Below are 6,906 nucleotides of genomic sequence, written 5' to 3' on the forward strand. Positions count from 1 at the left end.
TGTCACTGTCGCTGTTTCGCTAGAGTACAAATCTTTGCTAAACATGCTTAATTTTTACGTCCTGTAATTTTGTTTAATTAGAATAGTAAGCGTGCGTAAAAACTTCCTTCTTTTTAACAGAAGATCAACCACTTTACTTTCACCATTACTGAGAAAGCCAGAGATAGACGTTTGAACGGTTTTGGTGAACTTAGCGACCTTAACGGGCTTAGCCACAGAGTCTCATTATCCTCGGAGTCAGAGTCAGAGTTGATGCATTTTCTCTCGTTAAGTCCAGGTTCACTTTCACTCCCAGAGCTGGAAGACACCAACACGTGTTTTTCTGGAAGAGAAACAGTTAAGAGTACGTCACTTCCAAGATTTGCTAACTAGTATAATTCGTTTGTAGAACAGTTTCTGCCTCGACCTTTGGCGCTCATTCTCTTCTTGGTCTCTGACCCACACGAAAATAAAATGACTGACAGTTTGGCAGTTATTATTGTGGCCTTGTTTGTTGACAGATCATCACGCTTCCGGCCTGCAAAAGCGAAACAGATTAGTCCCGACCTTTTAAGGCCCGCCCGCCAGAAATGATAAGAAATTTGTAAAATTCCGGTTTTAAAACTCTGGCTTACACAATTCGTAAGGGGATTTGGGTGGGCTTATAACTGTGGGGGGGAAGGGGGGGGGGGGGGGCATAAGCGGTGGCTAGAAGCGGAAACGAGCCACGGAAAAAGCCGCTGTTACAGATTGAAACTTTTAGCTGAAACTTAGGTGCAACGGCGCTGCAAAACAAGTTTTAGCAGGCGTTCCAGGGTGTAATATAACTTGTCGAACCTCGTTCGGGAACGACAAACAAGAGGCGGGTTACACAGTGTTGCATGGTTTTTATACCGTGGTTATATGCATAACAATTGACTCTTTGAAGAGTGGGCTTTGCGCAAGCGCAACGAAATACGCACTATGACGTCATAAAATCGAGTATAGTGAAAGAGAATACCCTGCCAATCGAACAAAGTTCTGCGTAGCTGGCTACGCCGTAAGTAGAACCTAATAAATGCAAGTTGATGTATGTAATTTATTCAAGTAACAATAACTTAAAAATTAAACAAGCCTTACCTGTAAAGTGAATTTGATTGGAATTCTATCTCCTCATTGATGCCTAGAGAGATAACGTGAGAAAGCGCATGCGTGGTGAAGATCATCCTTTAAAGACAATGGCCCATGTATGTTCACCAACCCCTCTGGGTGGGGAACCCCGTATTTAGAGCGGGCACGTGATCTCTCTATGCATCAATGAGGAGATAGAATTCCAATCAAACTTTAACTTACAAGTAAGGCTTCTTTAATTTTTAATCTCCTCAGTTGCATATTCGAGATCCCGTGAGACTTCAAAGCACAAAGGCCATAGCAAGTCACAGCAATGAACAACAATCTACTGTACAACACAACAATAGGTTTATTGTCGCTCAACAATGGCATCTAAAAGTAGAAATTAAACAAAGAAATTCAAAATGGATTGTCCATAGTTATTGTCCTCGGTTACATCTTTCTTGTAGTAAGTAGCAATAGTACATTCTGCGGACCATCCTGCAGCAGCCATTATAGTTTCTAGAGGTACACTTTTCCTAAAAGCAGCTGATCGAAGTGGAGGCTGCACGTGTACTGTGTGGCTTGAAGTGTACAGTGTCTATACCTGATTTCATCATGACCGTTTTGACCCACCTTGAAATCGTACTTTGGGAAACTGGCTGGTGAGGCTTACTAAAACTAAGAAATAATCTGGTGTGTTCCGCGCTACGAACTGGTTCTGTTCTTATCAAATACTCCTTTAAGTATGTCATTACACACAAGCGTTTATCCACAGGATATGAAGGCAAAATAACCTCGTTCATGGTTAAATATTCGTTTGAATTTTTTCGTTTGAAAGCGAGGCCATAAGGGCCAATTTGCATGGAAACAAAAGAATACTAAAATGGAGCCCATTTTGGAATCAGGTGTATTTCAAGTTCAGAGCCCGTTTTAGGACTGCAAGTTTTAAGGAGGTCCAGAACTTTGGATACGTCCCATATTGACTGATATCTCGGAAATGGTGGCCTGGACTGGAAAACTGCTTTGACAAATCTCTTTATCAGGGGGTATTCACCCACTGTGTAAGGGCTATCCGCAATGTCTACTGTTGCAGATAATGCACATCGGGCAGTGTTAATGGCTGAATAGCTGCTTCCAGTATCATAAAAGTATGTCAAAAAATTAATAACATTGGCTACAGTTGGATGAATGGGATTTGCATGTGTTGTTCTGGTTCTGACAAAGTTCTTCTACTTATTCAAATACACTCTGCACTGTTTGGTGGTGCCTGTCCTCCATGATTCCATGATGATGTCCCAAGCTTGCGCTGAAATGTTTTGCTGTCTGAGTCTCGTCCTAACAAGAGACGTGCCATCAGTTGAAGTTTGGGCCACAGAGGGTGCAGTTTAGTCCTGTCGTGTGGTAACTGGAGAAGGGAGGCCTCCTTCGGTACAAGTAATGGCTGGCTGATTAACATTTGACACAACTTTGGAAACGAAACTTGCGTTCTCCACAGTGGGGCTATAAATAAGGCTCTGACCTGATCTTCCTGCAACTTTTGAAGAAAGCTGGACAGCATGGTACAAGGAGGGAAAATATAAACATATTTATCTCTCCAGCTCAAACACATTGCATCAGTTGCATAGCCATCGGGGTCTGCACGCCATGATACAATAGGCCTAATTTAATAATTATGCCTTGAGGCAAATAAATCTATCTCAGGTCTTCCCCATTTCTTTGTTAACTATTTGAAAACACTTGGTTGTAGCTGCCATTCAGTTCTATCCTGAAAGTTTGGACGAAGTCTGTCTGCAGTTTCATTTTGAATGCTAGTAATGTGCACAGCCAATTGTCTCGTGCAACCTTGTTACAAGCCATAGAATGTGTACCACCCATATTGTTAATGAAGGTCACTGTGGTAACATCATCTGACTGTAAATGAATGTGGACATGCTCTTCTTTCTCACAGAGGGACAGGAGCCCTAATTTAGCGGCTTTTAGGGCAAGGCAGTTAATATGTTCACATTCAGCAATTTCTTCAGCAAGCCATCTGCTGCCAGTGGGTTCCATACCATGCCGGTATGCACCCCATCCTTTCAATAGGGCATCGGTGGTGATGGTAAAATCAGGATTACCGTGAGAAATTGGCTTTATGTTTTGCCAGCTTTTTGTTGTTCACCATCTTATGTCTGACTTAGACAGCTCTGAAAACTGCATTTGAGCTTCAAAAGACCCTCGGTGTTTTTTTAAGGGCAGCAACCTTTTCAAGTTCAAGTTGTTTGTAGAACAATGGGCCATATTCTACATCCGGAGAACAAGACACGAGAGTGCCAATTAGTTTTCCAGATCTGATTGAACAAGACTGGCTTTCCAAAATATCACTTCCCAACTGAATAATTGTATCAACTTTTTCCTTAGGGAGAGTCTCTGTGTATGTTAATAGAGTTCAGTACAAACCCTAGATGTTCTATAACCTGGGCTGGGTGGGTGATTGATTTTTCCCTTGACACATTAAAGCCCAGGTCACCAAAAGGAGTGAAGCAGGTATCGTTTATATTCGCCTTGAATTGATCAGAGGTATCACCAAGTAAGAAACTGTCATCAAGATAACCACTTAAAATGTGGCCTCTGGTTCGCAATGTGGAGTACACCGGTTTCATGAGTTTAGTAAAGATTCTTGGTGCAGAATTCAAACCATTGGGCAATGTAATAAATTTGTTTAATTGGTGCCCAACTCTAAATTTCAAATATTTCTGCGATTGTGGACTGATGGAAATACTATAATATGCATCTTACTAGTCAAGTGAGCCCATATAGCAGTTTTTCTTCATTAAATTGATACATGATTGAAAGGTGTCTATCTTAAAATGGATGTGGGCAATATGCTTGTTTAACTTTTTGAGATTCAATATAATGCGATATTTACATTTTTCTTAGGTCGTAGAAAAACTGGTGATATGAACTCTCCATCTTCATGAAAACATTTTACGATCACCCCTTTCTGAATAAGTTCTTCCAAGAGAGTATTTAATGCCATTTCCTCATGTTTCTCAAATTTTGGTTGTTGGGGTGGGAAAGCCTGAGTTGGCATTGTAATAAAATCAAGTTTATAACCTTTTACAATATCCAGGATTACTTTGTCAGACGTGATTGTTTGCCATTGTCTTATGCAAAACTTTAACTGACCAGCCTGCACAGTATCGTTACTGACCAGTATTCTCTCAAATTGCACAGCAGACTTTCCTGGCACTGGCCAGTCACTAGAGTTAGCGCTCACCTGAACATTATTTAAAAGTTTCTCTCTTGGTTTTGTCACTATCGTCGAGGCTGATAAGGAGGTTGGTTCCCCTGTGGTGGATTTCGATACCCGCCTCTCTGCTTGGCAATAGCGCCTCTGCCACGGTCTAAAAAAGAGAATAATCTCCTGGTCTCTGACCCGCCCTGAAACGTGTGACTACTGCTGTGAGATCATTTTAGTCTTAATGTTACTTTAGAAGTCCCTTTATTAGCCTCTGACAAATCCTTAACTGACTTGCCAAGTTCAGTACAAAACACCAGGCCATCCTCAACCGGTTTTTTGTCACTGCATAGCAGTCTGTATTCAGGCTTCATGTCTGATCTGAAAAAAGTTCTCCTTCTGAGATCTATTCCATGTGAAGCATCACTTAACAACGAAATGCTGTCAGAAAGGGTTCTCATAATAGCTGCTGCTCAGGGGGCAGGTTGATTACCTAGCTTTTTTGGCTTTCATGAAGTCATCTCGAATTGTAGTGACTGAAGTAATACCCTTTTAGCAGGGGTTTTTGGGCTTTCTGTAGCATGACGCATCTTCGGTTTTAACTTTTTTCCTACCGCTGCTAAATTTTTCTGGGTTGACTCGAACAACTTCTAAAATGATTGCAGTTGCCCGGCGTAGGAATTTTTTTCATCAACTCATCACGGGCTTCTTTGCTCATACCTTTGCTAAGCAGTTGTTTTATCAACTCTGCTGATTCAAGCGTCACATCCTCGCCGTTTTGTTGCGGTTTGTGTACCACTTTTGCCATACCAGCGAGCATGCTGGATTCCTCCTTTGCTTTTTTCTTTGGGGGTTCGTCATGCGGGTTTGATACAGATGACACAGTGGATGCCAAGTTAAAATCCGCTTCACTTCAATAAGCGCGTTATAGCGTCGCTGTCGCCATCAACGGCCTGGTTATATATAATTGTCGTAGGTCGCTTTAATTTCAGTAATCACTGGTGTTATGCTCTCAAGGGAGCCAGAAAGCTGTAAGCTTCAGCTGTTGTTTTATTTCATCCATTTCCTCAACTAAATTGGAGGAAGAAGCGGTGGCCGTTCCTTTCGCCGCTTGATTTCCCGCCATCGATAGAGCTTGTTTTCTCGCGGTCGTCTGCGGCTTTGCAACTCTTTTCTGCCTATCCAACACACTTACGTCCAGGTTTGACCCTAATTAGATGCACGCCCAATTTTGACATCCAACACAAAGTGTCCCTTTAAGTCTAAGCATTTGCTACCTATTTTCAACAATAAGGTAATGGTAAAGGTTAGCGTTATTTTTAGCTTTGGGTAAATGCAGCAGTTAATCTTCACTTAAAGAGCAGCTTTTGGGGGACACTTTGTGGCATAAATTGTCTGTATTCTGAGACACAAGTGATGTTGAAGTTGGCTAGAAGAGCAAGGGGACACTTCGTAACGCTTATTGAAATCCGCGTGCATCTAATTAGGTTCAAACCTGGACATATCTCGTCCAACAGGGGTTTTCCCCTTTCGGGCAGTTGTTGCAGCAGCATTAATACCCTTTCGAAGCTGCTTTTCAGTAGCTTCTTCAGCAGATATGTGACGTTCGTCAATTGACTCTACTATGGCCGGTGGGCCTAGTTTCTCGTGGTCTTGAGATATGGCCGTTAAATGGAATAAATCTTAACCAATATTTGAAAATTCGATCTCAAAGAATACTTTAGCCCTCGTACAGACTTTCGTCTGTAAGTAGAGGAAACTAGTAGAATGGCTGAAGCGTCGATGCAAGAGATTTTAAAACGATAACTCCAGCGTAAATCCTTAGGATCTTCCTTCACCGAATGCAACGCTGTAATGATCTTCACCACGCATGCGCTTTCTCACGGGATCTCGCATATGCAAATGAGGAGATAGAAATTGAAGCGCATGCTGCCACTTTTTCATTTGTTTTTCTTTTCTATCTTCACACCTTTTTTTATGTATATTATTAGCCCCGCGGGCTCATCCAACTTTGTTAGTCTGAGAAATTTACTTGCGCTTATTTCTAGCAAACTCGAAATCATGTAATCAGCCCCGCGGGCTCGTGCAATTTTGTTTGTCTGGGAAATTTACTTGTGCTTTTATCTAGGAAACTCGAAATCATGTCATCAACTATACTAATTTCGCAATTGCTTCTGTCTTATTTTCCAAAGAATCGAAGCCTATGTTGATTTACCTTGAGGCACTATAAGTCACGGGAACGAACGGAGTTGGTGTGGGGACACCAACAAGACCGCCATCTCTTTGTTGAGATGCAGCAATATGGATTCTGCAACTTAATGAAAACGCCAATGAATCGGTTACCAAGAGTCACTTGGCAACAGAAAATGTTTTTAAAGGCGTCAACATCGATCATAGACAGTATTTATAAATGGAGGCCAAGAAACTATTATTTTGTGTGTGCCAGTTAGTCCAACAAGCCTCGTTCTAAATCAACTTTTGTATTTTGTCAACTGCTATCAAGGCTACTTGGTCTAGAATATTAGAAAAAGGACAATAGAATAATGTATTGACCACCATCTATGTATATGGTCTATGATATGTAATCACAAATCCACTTGGCAAGGAACGGCCCTATA

General features: G+C 41.5%; 1 pseudogene; it reads right to left on the minus strand.

The window, feature by feature from the left end:
- Positions 1 to 2,300: 2,300 nt before the first annotated feature.
- On the minus strand, positions 2,301 to 4,749 carry LOC138044974 (uncharacterized; annotated as a pseudogene).
- Positions 4,750 to 6,906: the final 2,157 nt, after the last annotated feature.

The sequence above is a fragment of the Montipora capricornis genome, chromosome 4 (assembly GCF_036669925.1).
Source record: "Montipora capricornis isolate CH-2021 chromosome 4, ASM3666992v2, whole genome shotgun sequence".
In the NCBI taxonomy this organism is placed as follows: domain Eukaryota; kingdom Metazoa; phylum Cnidaria; class Anthozoa; order Scleractinia; family Acroporidae; genus Montipora; species Montipora capricornis.